Below are 23,656 nucleotides of genomic sequence, written 5' to 3' on the forward strand. Positions count from 1 at the left end.
GTACTTTTGAGTCTTATTACACTGTGATTGATGAAGGTCTTAAGCACTGGAATGTTCCTCTTCACATTCAAATCTTTGTGTCATATCATTACAAATAGAAAGTGGAATACTTAACTTGAGGAATTAAGCCAGAGAAAAGTTGTCTCTTTTATGTGTTTCAAATACCAGGCAAATTGTGCTCTGTGTCAATGGTGACACATTTAAATGTAGTTAACCCTCTGCCCCAAGTACATACACTCTTAAGTAGAAAATGTTCATTTTGGTCCAATCTGGTTACAGCTTAAGAAAATGGGGTGGCTTTGATGTTTCCTATGTCTCCAATAATGTAAATGTCATAGCATAGAAGGTTGGGGCCTGATCTCACTTTTTAGTCTTCTAGTTTCAACTTATAAATAAATAATTAAGGTGATAGGATTTAGCAGATGAATGAAGCTTCATAAACTAAAAAAATAAAAAAATAGAAAAGATATTGATGAAAAAAGCTTTAATGACATGGAAACATTTTAATATTTAATGGAAAGACAATAACAATTTTTAAGTTAAATCTACAATATGAACTCAATTATGTAACAAAAATTAGACACATACACACACACAAACACAGACATTTAGAAAAAAAGGCTGAAAGCAAATATTCCCTTAAGTTAGTTGGTTCATACAGGAAGCACACATCATGATGGAATTAGGAGTGTAAGTGCTCTGTTTGTCAGGGGAGTGAAAGACAAAAGAAGGAGGAAGCAGGATTGGGCAGAAGTAGCCATTAGACCACTATACAGATCTGATACCTGGGACATGGGAGAGTAGAGAAAGCCCTCTCCACAAAGCAGATCTGACCATCTCTGCCAACCCAAAAGGGAACTCCAGAGCAAAGGTGGACCATTAGAGGAGTTTCATGTTAGGCAGAATTAGCTAGGGTCTGGTACCTCAACCATGCTCAGTTATTGGCTGGGAAGAGCATGGCCGCAGCTCCAAAGCTGAGGAGGATCTCCAAGGTGTTAGGGGTTGAAGGCTGGCAGCTAACTACATTCCTTGCAGCTGCACTGAGAGTTCTTTCTTGAAGGGAGATCCAAGTGACTTATCTTCATAGCTGCCACACCAATTACTCATTTTTGTTTTTCAAGTATATAATACAGTTTTATTACTATAATCATTATGTTGTACATTAGATCCTCAGTGGTTCTTCATTTATAACTGGAAGTTTGTAGTCTTTGACCAACATCTCTCCTTTTCCCTCAACCCCCAGCCCCTGATAAACACCATTCTAGTTTCTATTTCTATGAGTTGGGCTATTTTAGATTCTACATATAAGTGATAATATACAGTATTTGTCTTTCTCTGTCTGACTTATTTGACTTAGCCTAATGTCCTCAAGATCTATCCATGTTGTTGCAAGTGGCAGTATGTCCTTCTTTCTCATGGCTGAATTATATCCCATTGTTATAATACAGTCATTCCCAGGTATCTATGGGGGATTGTTCCAGGACCCGCTGTGAATACCAAAATCTGCAGATGCTCAAGTCCTGTAGTTAGCCCTCCGTATCCCCAGTTCTGCCTCCATGGATTCAACCAACCACGGATTGTATTTATTGAAAAAAATCTGCATATAAGTGGATCCACACAGTTCAAACCCATGTTGTTCAAGGATCAACTGTATATACCACATATAACACATCAGCTGTATATACCACATATAACACATCAGCTGTATATACCACATATAACACATCAGCTGTGTTATACAACAGATGAATCTTTATCCATTCACTTGTATTGTTTTTTTTTTTTTTTTTATAAAGGCGCTGGCACATAGTATGTGCTCTTTTTTTTTTTTTTTTTAAATTTTATTTATTTATTTATTTATTTTTGGCTGTGTTGGGTCTTCGTTTCTGTGCGAGGGCTCTAGTTGCGGCAAGTGGGGGCCTCTCTTCATCGCGGTGCGCGGGCCTCTCACCATCGCGGCCTCTCCTGTTTCGGAGCACAGGCTCCAGACACGCAGGCTCAGCAATTGTGGCTCACGGGCCCAGCTGCTCCGCGGCATGCGGGATCCTCCCAGACCAGGGCCCGAACCCGCGTCCCCTTCATTGGTAGGCAGACTCCCAACCACTGCGCCACCAGGGAAGCCCACTTGTATTGATTTTTAAGAAGAGAAAGAACTATTTCCATTTCCTTCCTCATAATCGTCTCTATTTTTAAAATTTCTTATACTTTATCATTCATTCTCTTTTAGTCAGAAACATATTTAAAATTATGCCCAGAAAAAAACCTTTCAACTTCTTTTATAAATAATAAGACAACCTGTAATGCTAGAACAGTAGTAGTTTTAATAATGATATGTATAATAACTAATATTTTATTAATTGTATATTATAGGCCAGTCAGTGTATTAAGTGCTCAATCTGTGTTTTCCTATTTAGTCCTTGCAATTGTATTATTTTTCACATTTCATCTGTCAGCATTCTTAGAGGAAAACAATAGAACCTGACTTGGGTTTGCTTAGAGAACTGTGTTGGATGGACATGGGGAAGCTAACAGAGTCTTCAGGAAGGCTGGAGGATGGGATAGGGAGCCGGTACGCCAGGGGTGGGAGGAGGCAGCCAGCTCAGATATTGCTTAAGGCTCCTGCTCCTGGATGCCCCAGGCTGCCTCTGCTGTGCTTTTAGCGTCATCCAATTCTCATCTCTCCTTATATGCGTGCACTCCTCCTTCCAGAGGCAAAGCCTCAGCAGGAAGAATTGTTGGCCACATGCTGGAGTCTTAACCAATAGGATGGGGGTGGGGTCGGGTTGAGAGGATGTCTGGCCTTTTTGACCTCCATGGTGGGAAGACATACAAGTGGTAGATTCCTCAGAACGAAGCAAAGGAAGGTTGTGTGATGCCAGCTAAAAAGAAGGAAGGGAAGGAGAGAGAGAGAAAAGAAAGAACACAAGAGAGAAAAAAGAAGTGGAGAAAAAAAATAGGAGAAAAATTCCTTCCATTCCTATTTTATAGATGAGGTAACAGATGTTAAATAACTTCCTCTCAGACTTACAGAGGATAAGTAATAGAGCTAAGATTCAACACCAGGCAGCCTGATTTCAAATTTTGTGCTTTTAATCTTGCTGCTGTTCTTGCACCCCAGACTCTGACAAGCCAGAAACATAGAAGAGAATGTACTAAATACAAATTTCTGCTTTCCCAAGGTCACCTTACCTCCTAGACTCTGGAGCATTCCAGACTGAGTACATAACTGCATACTAGTTTGATTTGAGCACTACCTCTGCTCCTTAAAGAAACCTAGTACTAATTGAGAAAACAAAGACCCCTGTACACTTGAAGCAAGCCAGAAAGAAAAAGAAAAAGGCGGATCCCAACTGCAGACTGGGATATCTTAAGGTAAAGCACATGTGCTGATATGCAACTTTTCTTAGGTCTAGCTCACAGCTTTATGTGCCCTGTTAGGCAGGAGCAAAAGCTGACTGGGACTGTTGCTTTAATACCTCAACTCTGGTCCTTGTGTGAGCTACAAAAAAAAAAAAAAAAAAAGAAGCCTTTTGATCCTTCAAAGAGTAAGACTTACTCTGGGGTTTTATTTTTTACATCGATACAATAATCTAACTTCCTGAAGTGTTTAAACTAAATGCTCAATTTTCTAAAATGAGATCTTCCACTTGGACAATGACTTACAAGCTTAACAAAAATATTCCTCATCTCTTTCACTTAATGCATTGCTTCCTATAGATTTTTCATTCAGGATCCTATCTGTCACTTTGTATTTCTCAGTTGCCTGGACATTCATCTCATAAAGAGACTGACACTGGCCATTTGAATTTCTCTCTCCTTCTAAAAGACACTTTTACAATATCTGTTCCATGTGGCTCACATTTTGCTCACCACGAGGTTCCAGAAAGAAGAGAATTGTTCCTGAAGTGCTCAAAGATCAGAGGGCAACTAAAATGAGGATCTTAATGATCATCCAGGAACTGGGGTGATGAGTGCCTCCAAGGGGTGAACACTGTGACATGGTAGAAAGAGCGCCTGCTTTGGGTTTAGGAGAGCTGGGTCTCAACTCCAGAACCGTAATGTATAAACTGTGTGACCTCGGGCAAGTCATGTATCCTTTCTGAGCCTTGATTTCCTCATAAATGAGAATACTAAATTGTGCATCCCTGGGTGGATGTAACGTTCAAGCTGGATAATGAGCTTGGAACTGGCCAGTGATATATAAATGATGTTATTTTTTTGCTATGGACAGTCTGGAAAGGGTCTTGGAAGCTAGAAAAGTAAGCTTCAGGTCTTCATGTCTTTCAAGAAATATCAAGTTTTCTTTTGACAGACCTGAAACAGACCTTCCCAGACAGTGGCCTATCATAGATAGTTCCAGGCCAGGGCAGGGGGCATCCCTGGCTGTCAGAGAGCAGGGCGCTCCTCAGCTGGTTCCTGGCCAACACACCAATGCACCTTGACTCAAGCAAAACAATAGGCTGCTCTGCTCACACTGGGGCTGAGGAATTGTTAGCTCACGCCATTTCTGGGAGCACTGCTGGGCCAGGTGAAAGACAGGGAGGGGGTGACTGCTTAACAATTTATGTTCTTACATTCTGCTCTTTACTTCCTATCCTTTATCATAAATTATAATCATGCTTATTTTTGTGAAAAAATGCTTAATGCTGATCTCTATCTATAAGTTCATTGAAAACATGGAAGAGGTCTATTTTTAGCACTTTTGAGTTCTCGGCACCACACCAAGTGTCTGTCATAAAGTAGTCACTTGAGAAGAATTTAGTGAATAAATTTATGAATAATAAAGTATTCTTGGGAAATTTAGCAATCAAATGTGGTACCACAGTGACTATCATCTTGTGTGGGAATATTTCCTTCCCTTTCAGCATCCTGTAAAAGTGGAATCATAGGAGAGGGAGTTAAGAATTGATATGCGTACAAGGTTCTATGGAAACATTGTATTTTCTCCATTTCAAATTTAGTCAATTATTTGAGTAGCTAATATTGACTGAGATAATGTATTTTGCTTTTCCTTTTTTAATCTCCTTTTTGATTTCTAAAGAATAATACATAAATGAAGTGATCAAGCTTTGCTTCGTTCTTCAGAGATCCTTTGGGAACACTGTACTTTTAGACGAGACCCCAGAATCTCGGGGACAGCGCTGTGTAAGTACGTGAATGACACTCATCTCCTTAGCGAAGAAAGAGACCAGCATAGAAACAGTTGGAAGCCATTTCTGAGACGTGCATAAACATTTCCCAACTCACTTTCTTTTTTCTGTGTACAGACGATTCATGCAGCTAATGACAAATGTAAATTTTGGGGAGCTGTTTTCTGCAAGACATTTCCAGAGACTACCTACAATTTACCTCATCAGGCAAGAAGTATGAATTTTCTTTTCTTTTTGGTTGTTAAGAACAAAAAAAAATGCTTTCTCAAATTCACTCTGGCATTGATTGGGAGGAAAAATGAATTTTAGTAGCTCTGAGATATATTCTCCCCCAACCATCCCTATTAAAAACCCATCAGAAATTCAGAATTATGGTTGTTGCATGAATTCGATCAATCATGCGATCATGGCACAGTGCTTTGCAGGCAAGCCCAATAGCTAATGGTTTACAGCTGTCATGGCACTCCAGTGAGGGTTAATAAGAAACACACTAGGATGTCTATTAAAGCAACTGGAATGCAAAATAAGAAAAGCAAGTTGAGTATTCTGTCAGAGAGATGGACCTAATTTAATAGAAAAGTTGTGGTTTTCATGCCACTAACCAAGACCTGTACTGAAAGGAAGTATTAGGTAAATAATGCCCGAACACAGCTTGGGCTTCTGCCAGAGTGCAAATGGATATGAGGAGAAGGGAGACAGGGCAGCATGTCAGGAAGGACTTTTACCACAGGTATACAGATAATACCTCTGCCCATTTGGAGATAAGCATGCTTATCCTTTAAATACTACAAGGATTTTTAAGGCCTTTGAAATCATCTTCCATATATGGATAAAGCTGAAGCTATTCATTCACATGTTTATCGAGCACAGGGAGTATGCCAGATACTGCGCTGGACATTAAAGACCAAAATTTCCTGGCCTTAGAAGCTCAGAGGATAATGAAAGAGAATGTAAACAGACACTACAGCATGTGAAAGGGGAGCTAGACTAGACCAAGTGCTTCATAGAGGGAAGAGGTGTGTCTTCATCTTTGTACATCTTTAGCTCTTAGCCCACTGCCTGGCACATGTATTCAGTTCTTCATAAATACTGAAATTGGTGAGAACAGAGATGCGATTATAGACCTTTATAATATAGGAGTTCAACTTTCCAGGAAGTGACAATTGAACAGAATTGTTGATGACAGAGACTAAACAAGCAAAGAAAGAGACCAAGAATATTCTAGGCAGTGAGAAAAGTATGTCCAAAAGAGGGGAGTGATTGAGAGTGGGGCAATTTCCTAGAACTGCAAAACAGTATTTGTTACACCTGCAGGACAAGGTGAATGGTAGGGAATGGTCAGACGTGGGGCTGAACAGGCTACAGGGACCAGATCTCAGAGAATGTCATGCTGAAGAGCTTGCATTTTAACCCTGAGGTGACTGAAAAACCACTGAAGCATTTTAAGCAGGGAACTGACATGACTGGATTTACAGTAGTAAAAGGCCACTATGATAGCTTTATGGAGGATCACTTAGAGGGGCGATAAAATTGTAGGCAGAGTGTGATGGAGAGGCTTTGAAATGATCTAGACAAGAATTGATGGGGACTTGATAAATAACACTGACTGTGAGGATGGAGATAGGTGGACAGATTTGAGATATATATAGGAGGTAGAACTGGCAAACCTGGTGATTATAGGCAGAGGTGAGAAAGGAAAAGGTGTCAGGAAAAATGCTGAGGGTTCTGACTTGGGCACAGAGGAGAAGGGTAACACCATTCATTGATTGAGGTGGTGAACATTGAAGGGGAGAGATTTGGTCGAGGTAGATAATAGTGGTTCTCTTATTTATGTGATGAGCTTGAGGGTCTGGGGAAATTCAAATGGAGATACCCAATAGGTTGTTGAATATTTAGGTATATAGACTACAGATCAAAAGAGAGCTCTAGACTAATGATATAACTTTGAGAGTCGTTGACTTGTACGACTTGTAATTTTAGCATAGAGACTAGATGAGATCCTGCAGAAGAGAAGGTAGAATGAGAGGAGGGTCTGCAGAGGAAAAAGAAAAGTTCCTCTGCGTAGCTTGTCTAAAATAAGAAGCTGAATAAATAGGAAAAGAAATAAGAAAAAGGTGAGCATCTAGACTATATGCATATCCACTAAAGGAGCAGCACTCCAAAAAAAAAAAAAAAAAAAAAGTAACTAAAGGATGGGTCGACATCTTGTCTCTAAGAATATTGCTTAATTTTACATTTATTGTCTCCAACATTCAGCATTCCCAAATCATAAATCAAACGTACCAGAATTGTACATTCTTTTTTTTTTTTTTCCTGTGCAAGACGAAAATGTACCAGTTCAATGATAATATCATGACAGGAGAGCCCCAAAGAAAAATAGCTCTCATTTGGGAATCAGGGTATAATTGCAGCTCACTCCCATCTCTCCTGATAAAGCTCCTGCTGCTTATTTTGGGATACGTGTTGTGATGGTGATGGGGGTGGAGTGGGCGGAGTCTAAGAGGAGGAAATCCTGAAAGATGACATAAAGTGTGAAAGGATTTAAGCTTTATATAGCTTTGAAAAAGTGTACTCCCTGCAACGGATGTGTTGATTTGTTTCAACTGTGCCTGAGGTGGTGATGGGCACCACATTACCAATACGATTTCCGTCATCACCTCAGACACTGGGGGTTTTATGGCTTTCCTTTAAATCTGTTTTTTGAGGCTCTGTTTTTATAATGCTCTTCCTCTAATTAACTTGGTTATTTTGATGATGTAAAAGTCCGCTTTACTTGTCAGCTTTGGTGCCTAATTCCCACTTTCAGTGACATTGGCAATCATCTTTAAAATGGCAATCACCAGAATGGATTTAGAGTATCCACCTATTTACTGTGTGCAGCTGAGGAGCCTAAAATGGCCTAGCTCAGGTCAGATCCAGTGTTGATTAAAAAATAAATTATTCCTGCCTCATTCTATTAAGAAGTAAAATGCTTATTTATACTTGTTTCTGGATATAAACATTTTAATGTACACTTTACCTACAACAAAAAGCAGCATAGTCTAGATACGCATTAAAATGGAATAGTGAGGCCTTGAAAACAAGAAGGAAAGAAACCTACAAATCTTTCTTCAAGGAATAAACTCAAATAAAAGCAAAAATGAAAGCACTTTGATATAAAGCAGAAACTAACACACCATTGTAAAGCAATTATACTCCAATAAAGATGTTAAAAACAAACAAAACAAAAAAAACAATAGCTTTATTTTCAAACAAAAACACATTTAAAAGTCCTTTCTCACTCATTCCTTTGTTGCCTCACTACCAATCCTTTCAAGGCAAGGATTATCAACCCCACTTTACAGATGAAGAACCTGAAGTAGGTGGAGTTAGTGACTTAACCAAGGTCAGAGCTAGAGAAGAGATCAGAAATAAAACCCAGGTCATCCATAGTCACCTGCCAGAAATCATTCTTTATTCCATGGAAATGGAGAACTGGTGATCTGCAATTCTGACACGTAAGAAATGATTGGGAAATCATGGACTTCCAAAGTGCACCGAAAGCCTCTGTATTATAATCCTTAGGAAACAATCTTGTCCAAATAAAGACACATTTAGTGTTTGTGTTTTTGCAAACACATGAACACCATGAAACCAAATGTTTTTGCATTTGATGTTCATTAATTAAAAATTTCTTAACAATTAGTATATTTCACAGGTGAAATTGAACTGTTCTACTTACAAGAATATTGATTAAATAGTGTAATAAGAGTCCTAGTTTAATTTTTTTTCCTTTTCAAACAATGCAGTAAGGCAAACTTACTGCTTCTATTCTGGTTTGTATTGGTTTTAGGAACTTATCTGATGTGAATATTCCAGGGCAGGCAATTTATCGAGTTCACAGTGCGCACACTAACTGCCAGTATGATCAGGCCATCAAGATGGCTGTTCTCCTGTTCTCTGTACATCCCCTGCCTGACTAGTCCATGCTTCACCTACACCCTACTCACGTAACTAGCTAATCCTCTTAATTATAGGGCTTAATCAGTAACTGCCTACATGCTTGCCCCTGCCCCAGCTGCTGGTTTCTCTGGTAACTGACAAGCCAACCTGACATCAATTCCCCATCTAACTGGTAGCCTCCTTCTTCCGCCTCAGTAGCGAAGGTGCTGCAATGTCCTGCCTGCCGTCTGCTGTCCGTGGCAGTGTCGGTCCAGGACTTTTGCTTCAAATGTGTAAGATTCCCTATCCAATACATTGTGGGTGTCTCCAGGCTCTTTCTTCAGTCTCGCAGCTGGGAAATTACAAGGTTTGCAGGCCTGCAGGGTGCAGCCAAACACTTTCACTGGAGCATATTTTAATGAACATCTTTTGGTAAGTGACAAACATTTTTGTAGCTAGATGTGAAGGTTTTCTTTACACATATATGTAATTCACATGTAATATATGTGCATATTCTTTACTTATATATAAATATATATGTATTGGTAAATAAATTGATAAAAAAGTGAAAAAATATATATATATATAGAGAGAGAAAGAAAACAGAAACTCAAAAGATAGAAGATCCTGAAGCATTCTTCTTTTACTCTAAAAAGTTTCTAATTCTTCTAACGGGTCAGTCAGAGCTATTCTGGACCAAAACTGAATTGAAGAAAGTCTAATTGGATTCTATACTGAGATTGAGATATTTATTCATTTCCATGTGAAATGAGGTGTATGATATATTTTAGAGCAGGCTTCGCAACAAGCCTTTGTAAGAGTTTTAATACTTAATTCAAAATAAATAGTTTAATAACTCTGAACTGCACTAAAAAGCGGTCCAAATTTCTGCTCATTTAAAAATCAATCCAAATTTATGCTCATTTGACTCATGGCTGACCAGGAATTTTTACATTAACTTGTCTCCCAAGCCTTCTATAATCCAGGAAAGTGTTTCAAATTTAACTTAAGTTAAACACATTTGTGTAATTGTGTTATTACAATGTTTTATCAAGTCAAGCATAAGGTATATACTGCTAATAGTTAATGGTAGGAATATTCATACATTAAATATCTCATTTAACATATTTTATATTGAAGTTTATCAATCCTGTTTCCTCAGAAATATAATTTAATCTTGGTTTAAGATGACATAATAATCCTAGGTATTTTATTCTTTTGATGTGATGGTAAATGGGATTGTTTCCTTAAATTCTCTGTCTCATCTTTCATTGTTGATGTATAGAAATGAAAGAGATTTCTGCATATTGATTTTTGTATCCTGCAAATTTACCAAATTCATTGATGAGTTCTAGCAGTTTTCTGGTAGCATCTTTAGGATTTTCTATGTATAATATCATGTCATCTGCAAACTGTGATAGTTTTACTTCTTTTCCAATCTGGGTACATTTATTTCTTTTTCTTCTCTGATTGCCATGGCTAGGACTTCCAAAACTATGTTGAATAAAAGTGGCAAGAGTGGACATCCTTGTCTTGCTCCTGATCTTAGAGGAAATGCTTTCAGCTCTTAACCATTGAGAAGGATGTTTAGCTGTGGGTTTGTCATATACGGCCTTTATTATGTTGAGGTAGTTTCCCTTTATGCCCACTTTCTGGAGAGTTTTTAATCATAAATCAGTGTTGAATTTTGTCTAAAGCTTTTTCTGCATCTATTGAGATGACAATATGGTTTTTACTCTTCAGTTTGTTGATGTGATGTATCACACTGATTGATGTGTGGATATTGAAGAATCCGTGCATCCTTGGGATAAATCTCACTTGATCATGGTGTATGATCCTTTTAATGTATTGTTGGATTTGGTTTGCTAGTATTTTGTTGAGGATTTTTGTGTCTATGTTCATCAGTGATATTGACCTGTAATTTTCTTTTTTTGTGGTATCTTTGTCTGGTTTTGTTATCAGGGTGATGGTAGCCTCATAGAATGAGTTTAGGAGTATTCCTTCCTCTCCAACTTTTTGGAAGAATTTCAGAAAGGCAGGTGTTAACTCTTCTCTAAATGTTTGATAGAATTTGCCTGTGAAGTCATCTGGTCCTGGGCTTTTGTTTGTTGGGAATTTTTTAATCACAGTTTCAATTTCAGTACTTGTGATTCTGCAATCCCACTCCCGGGCATGTATTTGGAGAAAACCATAATTTGAAAAGATACATGCACCCCAATGTTCATTGCAGCACAATTTACAATAGCCAAGACATGAAAGCAACCTAAATATCCATTGACAGAGGAATGGATAAAGAAGATGTGGTACCGTGGAATATTAGCTATAAAAAAGAATGAAATAATGGTGCAAAATGGTGCCTTTTGCACCAACATGGATGGACCTAGAGATTAGCATACTAAGTGAAGTAAGTCAGGCAGAGAAAGACAAATATCATATTATATCACTTATATGTGGAATCTAAAAAAAGAATGATACAAATGAACTTATATACAAAACAGACTCACAGACTTCAAAAACACTTATGGTTACCAAAGGGGAAACATGGTGGGGAGGGATAAATTAGGAGTTTGGGATTAACATATACACACTACTATATATAAAATAGATAAATATACACTACTATATATAAAATAGATAATCAACAAGGACCTACTGTATAGCACAGGGAAATCTACTCAATAATCTGTAATAACCTAGATGGGAAAAGAATCTGAAAAAGAACGGATATATGTATATGTATAATCGAATCACTTAGCTGTACACCTGAAAGTAACACAACACTGTAAACCAACTATACTCCAAAAAAATTAAATTTAAAACATGTACATTAAAAAAAGATGATATAATAAATGTTATTTTAATACATGGGCTTCTTTATTTCAATTTGGAGACTACCGCTTTGCCAGGTTATTGTTATCCTTATATTTCAGAATTTTTCTGGATATTCTTGTTATTTTTTCCATGTGAATTATAGAATATCTCGTCAATCTTCTCTCCTCACCCCAAAAATGTATACTAGTGTTTTTTAGAGTCAATTTTATTGAAGGATAATTTACATAAATTGTACTCATTTAAATGAACAGTTCAGCAAGTTTTGGTAAATATGTATAACTGTATATTTCCTTTACCCCACAAAGTTCCCTAATGCTTCTTAACAGCAATTCTCCTAACCTGGCCCCAAGCAACCACTGATCTGCTTCCTATCACTATAGATTAGAATTTCATGTAAATGGAATTCTACTATATGGACTCTTGTGTCTAGCTTATTTTATTCAGCATATTGGTTTTGGTAGCCATTCATGTTCTTGGTATAGAGTAGTTTGTTTCTTTTTATTGCTGAATATCATACCATTATATAGGAGTACCACTTCTTTTTTTAATCCATTCTGGAAGCACAAGGGAATTTTTTTCTGATTTTTCACAGTGAGAACCCAATGGGATTCCTGGAGGTAAATCACATGAAAGTGTGGGGATCCCTTAAGAATGGGCCCCCTTGGAAATATCAACACTCAGACTACTCTACACTGAGCCTCCAGTAGTTCATCAGTTGCAGTTTGAAGTGTTCCCATTGATAGGGGCTTCTGCTCTCTACACGTTGTGATTCTCTGTATCTGAGTGTCTGTCTCTCTGAATTTCAGAGCAGTAGTTTGTCTTGTGACCTCAGTTCTCTGACGGATCTAAGAAGAGTTGTTGATATTCAGTTTGCTCAGTTGTTTTTTTCTTGTTGTGAGGATAGGAATGACAACTTCTAAGGTCAGCTTGGAAGCTGGAAGTGCTCTTGCTATACATTCTTTTTTAGTAATTCACCTTATTGAGTAAAAGAGTTCTTTATATTTTGTGGATAAAGGTCCTTTGTCAGATACATGGATTTCAACTACTTTCTCTCTTAGTTTTATTTTTTAATTGTTCATTGTTAGTATAGACCCCCCCAAAAAAGCAAAAGAAAAATGAAAAACCTCATCCATATGGAAAATTAATTTACAACAAAGGAACAAAGAGCATACAATGGAGAAAGGGCAGTCTTTTCAATAAATGGTGCTGGGAAAACTGGACAGTCACATGAAAAAGAGTAAAACTAGACCACTATCTTTTACAGCATACACAAAATCAATTCAAAATGGATTAAAGGTTTTGAATATAAGACCTGAAACCATAAAATTCCTAGAAAAAATAGTAGGGTAACCTTATTGACATTGGTCTTGGTGATGCTTTTGTGGCTCTAACTTCAAAGGCAAGGGAAAAATTAACAAATGGGACTACATCAAGCTCAAAAGCTTTGGCACATCAGAGGAAACCATTATCAAAATGAAAAGGCAGCCTACTGAATTAGAGAAACTGCTTGCAAATCATATATCCAATAAGGGGTTAATATCAAAATATATAAAGAACTCATAAAACTCAACAACAAAAACCAAAACAACCTAATTAAAAAGTGGGCAGGGCATATGAATAAACATTTTTTCAAAGAAGACATACAGATAGCCAATAAACACATGAAAATATCTTCAACATCACTAATTATTAAATCAGAAACACCTCACACTTGTTAGAATGACTAACTTGTATTATCAAAAACACAAGAAATAACAAATGTTGGAAAGGATGTGGAGAAAAGGGAACCCTCCTACACTGTTGGTAGGACTGTAAATTGGTGCAGGCACTGTGGAAAGCAGTATGGAGATTCCTCAAAGAATTAAGAATAGAAATACCATATGACCCAGACATTCCACTTCAGGGCATTTATCCAAAGAACACAAAACATTAATTTGAAAAGATATATACAGCATTATTTGCAATACCTAAGATAAGGAAACAACCTAAGTGTCTATGGATAGATGAGTGAATAAAGAGGATTTGGTATATATACAGTGGAATACTACTCAGCCCTGAAAAAGAACAAAATCCTTCCACTTGGGACAACATAGATGTAACTTGCAGGTATTATGCTAAGTGAAATAAGTCAGAGAGAGAAAGACAAATACTGTATGATTTCACTCATAGGTGGAATCTAAAAAACAAAACAAACCAAAAAAATAAACTATAGATACAGAGAACAGATTGCTGGTTATCAGAGGGCAAGTGGGTTAGGGGCTAGGGGAGTTGGTGAAAAATTGGTGAAGGAGGTCAACTGTATTGTAATGGATGGTAACTAGACTTACAGTGATCATTTTGTAGTGTATACAGATGTCCAATTACAATGTTGTACACCTGAAACTTAAATAATAAAAAAACCCTGATTTTTGTATGTTGACCTAGTATCCTGAAAACTTGCTAAATTATTAATTCTAATAGCATTTTTGTAGATCATTTAGAATTGTTTATATACACAATCATGTTGTCTGCAAATACTGTTTTACTTATTTTTTGCTATCTGTAGGTATTTTATTTCTTTTTCTTGACTTATTGCACTGTCTAGAACTTAGTCTATGGTGTTGACATGGTGAGAGCATACATGTTTGCCCCATTCCCAATCTTAAGAAGGAGAGTTTCTCTTTCACTATTAACTACCAAGTTTGCATGGATGTCCTTTATCAGGCTGAGCGTTCCCTTTTATTTCTAGTTTTATGAAAGTATGGGTTTCAATTTTGACTAATACTATTTTTGCAATAATTTTGTTTCCTTGATGAATTGACACTTTATCATTATGAAATGTCACTTTATTTTGTGTTGTAGTGTTCTTTGTTCTATAGTCCTCTTTGGTATTGACATAATGACTCCAATTTTCTTATGTGTTTTTATGATCTATCTTTTTTTTTTTTTTTTAATAAACAGCCAATTCTTTTTTTTTTTTTTTTTAATCAGAACATTTTAAACCCCACATTTGTTTTATTTATTTTTATTTTTGGCTGTGTTGGGTCTTCGTTTCTGTGCGAGGGCTTCCTCTAGTTGTGGCAAGGGGGGGCCACTCTTCATCGCAGTGCGCAGGCCTCTCACTATCGTGGCCTCTCTTGTTGTGGGGCGCAGGCTCCAGATGCGCAGGCTCAGTAGTTGTGGCTCACGGGCCCAGTTGCTCCACGGCATGTGGGATCTTCCCAGACCAGGGCTCGAACCCATGTCCCCTGCATTAGCAGGCAGATTCTCAACCACTGCGCCACCAGGGAAGCCCTGATCTCTTTTTTTATCTTTTACTCTTAAGCTCTATATTTATTTATATTTAAAATATGTTTCATGTAGACAGCATATTTGAATCTTTTTATATCCTGTATGGCAATCTCTATCTTTTAATTTGAATGTTCAGAATATTTATATTTAATGTAATTACTTACATGGCTAGGTTTTAAGTCTATTATCTTGATTTTTTTTCTATTTGCCTCATATCCTTCATTTTATTTTTCCTCTTTTCCTATGTTCTTTTGGATTAAGTTAGTATCTTTTAGTATTTCACTTTCTCTCATTTTGGTTTATTAGCTATACCTATTTGCATTAAATTAATGGTTGCTCTAGTGTTTAAAATATGCATATTCAGCTTATCATGATGTATTTTCAAAGAATAATATACCATTTCCCAAATAATACATGGAATTTAGAGCAGTATGTTACCCTTTACCCCTCTTATTCTTTGCAGTTTGTTTTCATACCTTTTACTTCTACATATGGTTATATAGTCAAAATACAGTGATAATATTTTTTTGCTTTCAACAGTTATCTTTTAAAGAAACTTAGAAAGGAGAAAAATTGGTTTTTGTGTTTACTAACACATTTATCATTTACAGTACACTTTATTACTTTATATAGATCTAAATTTTCATTTGAAATCATTTTCCTTCTCTGGATGCTTTTATGTTTTTTTTCTTTATCACTAGTTCAGTAATTTGATAATAATATCCCTTGGTATGGTTTCGAAGATGTGTTTTTCTTGCTTGGAGTTCACTGAGCTTCTTGAATACTTAGGATTAATCAAATTTGAAAAATTTTCAGCCATTTTTTCAAATATATACGTATATTTTCTGATTGACACCTTCTGCTTTGGGGACTCCAATTAACCTTATATTAGATCACTTTATATTGTCCCACAGCTCACTGAAGCACTATTTCTTTTCCATCTTTTTAGTTACTGTGCTACATATCCTATACCAACTATTCCAAAATGTCTAGAAGCACAAGTCCCCCTATTACTCTTTTATTTCTATATATTTAAATTGAAAAAATTTTTCCCAAAATATGTTTAATTTTTAATTCATATTAGGAGGTATAAATATGAAAGAAAAACACACTGTGCAGCTGGAAACAATTTGTATGTCTATTCATAAATATAGCTTTATGTATTAAAAAATTTTGTATTATGTATACATGCCAGTTACCTTTCATTAACAAATACAAAACCAAAGATGACCAAATATTTGAGGAAAATAAACAAAACAAAAGATATATAACATGAAGTAACAAAAAAAATGCCCTTGAAAAAATTAGAGATTACTACAAGAAAGAAAAACAATCTAATTGTTATCCTCACAGTGATTTGAAATGATACTACATTCATAAAGTAAGAACTGACTGATCTGAAAAAGAAGTTATCAGAAAACAAAACAACAACAAAAATTTTTGAAATTAAAATATTGGGAAAAAATTCAACATGTGGGATTAAAAAGTACAGATGAACTGCTCTAAGGTTTATTTCAGCATCCTGTTAATGCCAACCACCTAGTAAATATGGCAAAATGGTCACAACAGAAGACAGATTTAGTGGTCAGCTCAGCTCAATGTAAAAGTATTATCATCTTTATTACTATGAAAATAACTACAAAATTCTCTCAGCTGTCCAAAGCATCATTTTGGTAAAGAAAGGACAACACAGTGCAAGGTATTATGAATAATCAGGTTTTCTCCTTAAAACCATGCTTATGTTATATTTCCTAGCTGTGTATGCTTTGAACTGTTTCTAATTCCATTGTCCTGGTTAGAAAAGAGAAGTCTTTCAATATTTAATTAACACCAGGAAAGTATTAGAATCCATTTAAGACAAAGGAAGAGAAGCTAGAGTTTAACCTTATCTTGACCAGCATTGCTACATCATGAATCAGAAATTCAGATTAACCTTTATTTGATTGCCTGTACTTTTAGGAGTAAGTTTTTACATGTAAAATTGAATAGCAGAACTGAAAATTTTGCTTGTATATGATACAATTATAAAATTAGAGTCAGTACATTCATAAATAATTGTTTGAAGGTTGACAAGAGATACAATAAATGAATTTGATTGTCTGGACCAAATTATTGAGCATGGAAAGTTTGTTTGCATAAAATTAAATTACATAAACAAAACACTGATGAATGGTTAACACCAGGCTGATGTTTACACTAAATCAAATAAGTTGAGCTACTGTAGACACAAGCTAATATGGTAGAACAGGCTTTGTTTCTTTAGGGTATTGGTATAAGAATGTTTATTATGTTAAGTATGACTGACAGTTACTTTTTATGAATCGTAGTAATGAGCTTAAGTCATCAAAATGTCTCAGATAATCAACATTATCATCTAGCATTTTGTATACCCAAGATATTTGCAGTCAACATGTTTTTCTTTCAAATTACTGTTCAGGGCATTCTTGTGTTTTTGTCTGATCTCGTTACCGCTGGTTTCCAATATACACGATGTTATTTTGCACAAGTTTGTTTATAAGTTAAGGGTTTGAAATGATAAACAACGTTTAAAATGGTGACTTTATTCAAGAGTTTTCTCACCGCCATTGTGAAAATAATATGGTTGAATATTAAAAATGTTATTCTCTTTCTCTTTGGGATATTCAAGACTAGTGCTGAGCTATTCTAGAAAGAGTGGCAGTCATGTACTCTCTTATTTCTATTGATCCCAATTATGCAGTTATTTTTATTTTAAAAGATGTTCTAAATTGCCTTTCTAACCAAACAATGGAATATCTGGCATCAATGCCAAATATATGTCAGGTTGACTATAGGTTTGTGAGGAAGCAACAGTCCTTAGATTATCCTTGAAACATGGACACAGTTATTTGGAATGTTGTAAATTAAAAGAAACGTGCTTTATAAAAAAAAAACAAAAAACAAAAAAACAACTTTAATTCCATGGAGAAGGGAAGTTGAAAGACATAATCTGCAAAGAGAGAAGTTGTAAACCAGGTAGTTGCTGGGAGTAATCTCTTCAAGCCACAGCCTAGGATGCTAGCTTCCTCAGCAAGAAGTCTGGCTTCTGGCCAATGTCCCAATTTTCAGTCTTTTCTACAAAACTTCATCTCTCTATCCTGAATTTCCTCATATTTTCCTTGTCCTCAATCCCTCTCGTCTCCCTTCCCTGACAAGTTATGTTAAACAAAATCAAATAAGACTATCACTATGTCAGCAAGTTAAGCTTATAAATTAAATAAATATTTATTTTCTTCTGAAGCAAAAACCTGAAAGCATAAATCACTTTCTCAAGTCTTTTCATTCTCTGCTTTGTTCTCAAAATCTTTTAAATGTCACAGGCACTGAGCTGATTATCTCTATGTCCTCTCCTCTTCTCATTCCCTTCAGTTCTCTCCAATCTGGTATATTTGCTTATGGTGTCTGTCCCTATTTACATAGCATGGTGCCCATGTCACCATTGGAAAGACTGAAAATTCGACGACCAACCCATTGGAGCTAACCAACATCTTTTACTATCTCAGGTATTTCATAGTTAGTGCATATTGTGCTGACTAATCACAATAGAGGAGTCTGAAGTAATCCAGGATCTCCACTTGGGAATAGTCGACAGGCAGGTTAAGAAGCATAAGAAGCTTAAGTTCAAATCCACAGGGAGATAGAGCATAGGGTGGGAGAGCCCATAGTGATTTCAGGCTGTTAGAGAGATAGGTCCATATTTCCACCTTTTAAATATGTGAGGGGGCATGTCTGTGTCATTTCAAATAACTAGAGTGCTTTTGTATAAAACACCAAACTAGGAGCTATGGAGGACAAGAAGAGAAAAGGTATATGGAATCTTTATCTATGAAGTGCATGCTGTGTAGTTGAAACATTGAGATGTTTAGTCAAATGGTATAATACAATATAAGAACATGTCAAACAAAATACTACTAATTTTGTATGGTTTTAATAAGAACACAATTTTATCTGGATAGCAACTGTTTTATATTACATATCTCCACTGATTACAGAGTAAGAAAAGATGAACATAAATTTAAGCCAATGGGTTTGATTATAAGGAGCATGTCATGAACAAAAGACGGTGACTTTTTTTTTTAAACAAAATAACAGTGGCTCTGCTTTCATAATGGAAATTGGAAAATACTGTTTCATGGTTCCTTTCAGTCCTATGTTTTAGATAATAATAACTATTAATTATTTTTATTCTCATCAGCATTTTTATTTATAGATGTATTTTATCAGTGTATTTCCACAGTAACAAATATACTGGCAATTGAAATGCATTAGTTAACCATGTTATCTTTCTTTAGTGTTTTTAACTTGTAAAGGCATTAAGTACTATGTTACAAAGCAATAAACTATGAAGTATAAGAATATGAGTCATAATTAGCATTATAATAAAATAAAATGATTAGACAAATATAGCACACATTTAATGACATACAATTATCATAATATAAATGCAAAAGTATAGATGGTCCATAGTCCATGTAAGTGGCAAATTTGTATTTCTTTTATGTGATCAAATAGTTAGTTAAGCAATCATGTTTCCCCCATACATCTCTCTCTCTCACACCCACTCACACAACACAATTTTGAAAGCAAAACATCAAGAGCTAGCAACCATAAGAAGTTTGCAATCATTTTATTTTTTTCAGATAGACATATCTAATTCTCCCATAACCTGTTCATTTTAATGTATAGATTTTTAATTATATTTCTGTTACATTCCAGTAGGTAGATGTTGAAATCTAAGAGACAAACACCCCTGTCTTTAGGTTGGCCAAGTAGATTTATGCTTAGCTCTAATTTTACTTCCACATTGAATTCTGATTTCAAAAAACAGCTAGAAATAAAAATGATCTAGTTTTAACATAATATTCTAATGGCATAAATTTAGACCAATATGAGGAAAACAGACTTTGGTCTGATTATCTATATTTCTTGATAAATCCAGATAATTCCAATCAATTTTTCTCTAAATTCTGACCCTCTCCTAAATGCAAATCTCCAGTTTAGTCTTAGAGTCAAAATATAAAAATAGAGAGATGAACTCATGATGAGGCACAGCATACAGTGCTATTGTGGTTTTCAGTATGGTTAGAACACAGTTTCTATTTATTAGAGACCTAGTACTTACATTAAAATTTTTTTAGAACAAAACTCTGGACCAGTGTCAAGGAAACAGGCTAAATCAGGAAAAAGAAGAGTGGGAGTCAAGACTGGCATCATGTGAGATGCAATGCAGAAACAGAACTATCAGAAAAACACACATATCAAAGAAGAAATGAGTCATGATGACTGGGGTGAGCAATTTTCTGAGAACCAAACAAACTATAAGTAAGAAAAAAACAAAGCTAGCTAGAAAACTGACTCAAATAACAATATCAAGATGAGGTACTCAAATAAGGCAGTTGTTCTGGCTGAAGTGCTTTTATCCCTATTACTTAGAACTGCATTGTCCAATATGATAGCTACTACCCTTGTGTGATTATTTAAATTTAAGTAATACTTAAAGGACCAGTTCTTCAGTGTCAGTAGCCACATTTTAAGTGCTCGGTAACCGTATGTGGCTAGTAGCTCCTTTATTGGGTAGCAGGGGTGTAAAACTTTTCCATCATTGCATAAAGTTCTCTTAGATAGCACTGACCTAGAAATATGAATCGATCCCATCACCAAATCTAAATGGTTATAAAGAAAAAACTCTACTAGACTAGTCCTCTTCTTGTAAATAGTCATAAAACTGAACAAAATATATGAAGCAATAGCATTCAGGCACTGTACAAGAGGCAATACAAAAGTGCAATCCATGAGAGCTGAAAAACTGAAGGTGAGATCTATAATCAGAGCAGCTACCTACCTGGACATCATATTCTGACCACAGCACACTGAGCCAGAGTAGAGCACGGAAGTCATGCTGAATTTAGGAGTCAGATATCAAGACCTCCTGGCAACTTAAGTCATTGGAATATGTGGGGAAAGACATTGGAGATTAGGCAGTTGTGCAGAGGGTTTCCCAGTGGGTTCTTGGCAGTGGGGCGAACTGTGCATGGGCAGGGCAAGACCGCATTGGGCTTACTGGATTACAGCTGGTATGGAATTGAGCTCAGCCAGAGTCTAGAAAACTTGTAAATATTCTTCCAACATGGTGGACATTCAGCTGAGACATCAGAAACCCCCATCCAAAAACAAACAACAACAACAAAAGGGACCTACTCTAGATCTGCCCTAATAAAGGCTAAAACCCTGCTCTGGTCACATATACAGGGGAGGCAGTGTTTAAATATTGAGTCCTATCAAGTTAGAAGGGCTTGGGAAATGTAGTAAGCTTCTTAGAGATCCCCACTAACAAAATGTAAAACAGCATACACAAATTCATGGTGTTCAGCCAGGAACTGAACATTGAATTAGAACAATAATCACTTTCCAGGGGAAGATAACAGACTTCAGAGTTTCTAAAAATGTATCATTTACAATGTCGAGTACAAAAGAAAATATTAGTAGACATTTAAGAAATAGAAAACTATGACTTAAGAGTCAATAGAATAAAAAGTAGTCTATAGGAACTGACCCACAGTGACTCAGACGTTGGATTAATCAGGCAAAGACTTTAAAGCAGCTATCATAAACAAATACGTTCAAAGAATTAAAGACAAAGATGTTTAAAGGATTAAGGGGAAAAAGTAAGTCTTTCCTCAGGGTGCGCTGGCAGCTATCACCTTGGTAAGGGGTGGGGCTGGAGATGGAGGGGCTAGAGCTGATGCCAGATGCCGGGCAGGACTTCCCCTCCGCTCTGTGGCCATCACCACCCTATTGATGGGGAGGCCGAATCCCAAATTGCTGGAGCAGAAGCCCCAAGGGTCAGGCCCGAACTGGTTTTTTTCCCCTCTAAGTGTCTGTTTTGCCCTCTCCCTGAACCAGGTGGGAAGTGCTAAAGCACTGGGGCCTGTGCAGGCTACAGCTGCCCACCCAGCCTCTGCCCCAGGACGGGGTTACCTCTGCATCCCACGGTCAAGTCTTTTCCCTGGGCATGGCTACCGAGATCCAGTGCTGCACTGTGGAGTGCAGTGAGTGGAGCTGGAGTGTTTGCTTGGCGCAGCCTGTGGCACTCAGTGAGTCAGTTGCGGGAAACCCTGCAGCCGCCAGCATAGACTTCTCTCTGCCCTGCCTGGGAGCAAACCAGGGAGCACCAGTCCCGGCCTCTTACAGCCCTTCTGTTAGTCCCAGTGGTCCTCCAACCAGCCAAGGAGGCTTGTCTCTCCCACATGGGACCCCAGGGCTGCAGCACTCAACCTGCAGCTTGAAATGCTCACTCCTATGTGTCCACCCGTATAATCTCCCTTTTTCTCTGAGTTCCCCTCCCAGGGGCACAGGTCCCAAAGGGATTGCTTTTCTCCTCTTCTAACCCAATTACCTGTGGATCTTTCTTAAAGCTCTGGTTTTACAGAAATCCTTCTGCCAGTTTCCAGTTAGTTTTCAGTGAGAATTGTTCTACACGTAGATGTATTTTTGATATGCTCATGGGCAGAGGTGAGCTCCATGCCCTCTTACTCTGTCACCTTGATCAGAATCCTCCTGTGGTACTTATTTAAACTATATTTTGTGTAATTCAGTGTCCTTTGGGCACGATAAAAAAACACCCATTTATTTCTTGACTTATCATTTAGTCATTACTTGGAATTGCTGTTTTTACAACAATTTTCCTGTAATTTTATCTAAATGCTTGCACTTGCCATTATTTGAAATCTCTGGGGTTGTTTTTATCATACAGATCTCTACATTGAAAGCTGCCACTTGAATCCCGTTGGCACTTCAAATTTTATTTATTCAAAATTGTACAAATGTACTCTTATTTCCACATCATTATCTCTCTGAAATCCCCACATTTCCTAACATCCCATGTCCAGTCAGTCTCTGTAACGTTCCTCAAAACTGGTCTGTCCTTTCTTGTCCCATTTCATTAATTCAGACCCCACTACTTTTTATCTGGACCCTAACTGTCATAATGGTATTACTTCCAATCTATTAATTTTCATACTGTTTTATTTCTTTGTTTCAGGATTCAACCCCCTAATGCCCACCTTAATCATTACAGAAGGCAACCATTTCTTTTACTAGGTATCCTTTGAGACTGGGTGTTATAGATACTGTTATTTGGAATCCACGTCACAATGTGTGATATATAGTAGGGAAAGAGAGGCCATTCCCATTTCTCCAAGGTACATGGCATGGCTCCAGCATTCTGAATGCTTCAGGGAATGTTTCGTTATTTGGTCAATTGAAAGATTTTGAAGGCTTAGAAATAACCAGTAGACAATACCCTACTGGATAAGGAAATTGAGTTCCCCAATATCTGTGATAGTGATTAGGCAACAGTGAGATCTGTCTTAAAGTGGATTTTTAGGTGGTGAACATTTAGGATTATCCCCTTCTCTACCATCAGTCCTCACTTAATGGAACTGTCTTCCAGTGATTACAGGCAT

At 36.7% G+C, this 23,656-nt stretch overlaps 1 long non-coding RNA gene across 1 annotated transcript in view; it reads left to right on the top strand.

Moving 5' to 3' along the window:
* Positions 1-1,825: 1,825 nt before the first annotated feature.
* The window catches only part of LOC309655388, a 391,996-nt gene continuing 370,165 nt past the window's right edge, over positions 1,826-23,656 (top strand). The window contains exon 1 of the long non-coding RNA XR_014260800.1: positions 1,826-9,503. This is a non-coding gene — a long non-coding RNA (uncharacterized lncRNA). The remainder of the gene's footprint in view (positions 9,504-23,656) is intronic.

Source organism: Balaenoptera physalus (genome assembly GCF_965194825.1).
Source record: "Balaenoptera physalus genome assembly, chromosome: 2".
NCBI classification, from domain to species: Eukaryota; Metazoa; Chordata; class Mammalia; order Artiodactyla; family Balaenopteridae; genus Balaenoptera; species Balaenoptera physalus.